Genomic DNA, 1,032 nt, shown 5'->3' with positions numbered 1-1,032 from the left:
GGGGGGGGGGGGGAGGGAGGCGAAACGGGTGAAATGTGGGACAGGTTAAAAAAGAATACGAAATGAGATGAATTGCGAATTATGTGATTCTATATGGTTTTAAATTTAATTTTAATTTTTATATATGTCATAAAAGTGATAAAAAATTATCTTAATAAAATCTACTAAAATATTGAAGAAAGTTCTAGCTCTTTGTGGAACTAAAATAGTCTCTTTTGTTTGAAGATGGAACAATTGAGATATAAAAATTCATTTCCTAGTTTAATAGGATTTAGCATTTTAATATTAAGATATTGTATATTAATTTGCATTATTACTGTAAGATACAGAGATGTTACACTTCTGATGTTTTTCTTTCCTAATTTATTATCTCATGATCTTTTTATTCATTACGAGAAAGAGTTTCTTAATTATAATATAGTTCATACATAACCTTTATTTGTGTTTGGATAAAAATGATCTTTGTCGTTTATGTTTTTAAATCGCCAATACCCTTAAAATATTGTTTTTTTTTATATGTGCTGACATGACAGTCCATATAGATAATCCAACATGACAAAAATCTCTTCCGGTTAATTATGTGTTGTTTATCCTTATTCATTTTTATCATAATTTTTTGTTGTTTTTTTTTTGAAAAATAAATATCAAAATGGTTATCTCATTGTCTTGCTTGAGTTATTGTTCGAACTTTGAAATTCCAATTATGAAGTGTGTTGAAGTTCGTTTAAGATAATAGCTATGTGCTGAGTGATCGAGTTTATTGTTTGGATTTTGATTTTATTGAATCTGAGGCTGAAATTTAGTTCTCAGGGTTGAAAGATGTTGAAGAACTGTTGAAGTCATTCTTTTTATGTGGAACTCGAAAATAGCTACTCATTTGAAAGCTTGTTGATGAGAAATTTCTAGCTTTTATTGGATTTTAAAGTTCAAAAATTTGAAGACATTTAATTAAATACTAAAAATTGCTTGGATATTGCAATTGAAGCTGGAAGTTGAGAGTTAACACTTGATTTCTTAGCTTGAAGATTAATA

This window comes from Solanum pennellii, chromosome 10, assembly GCF_001406875.1.
Source record: "Solanum pennellii chromosome 10, SPENNV200".
NCBI classification, from domain to species: domain Eukaryota; kingdom Viridiplantae; phylum Streptophyta; class Magnoliopsida; order Solanales; family Solanaceae; genus Solanum; species Solanum pennellii.
This window is presented reverse-complemented; position numbering follows the sequence as displayed.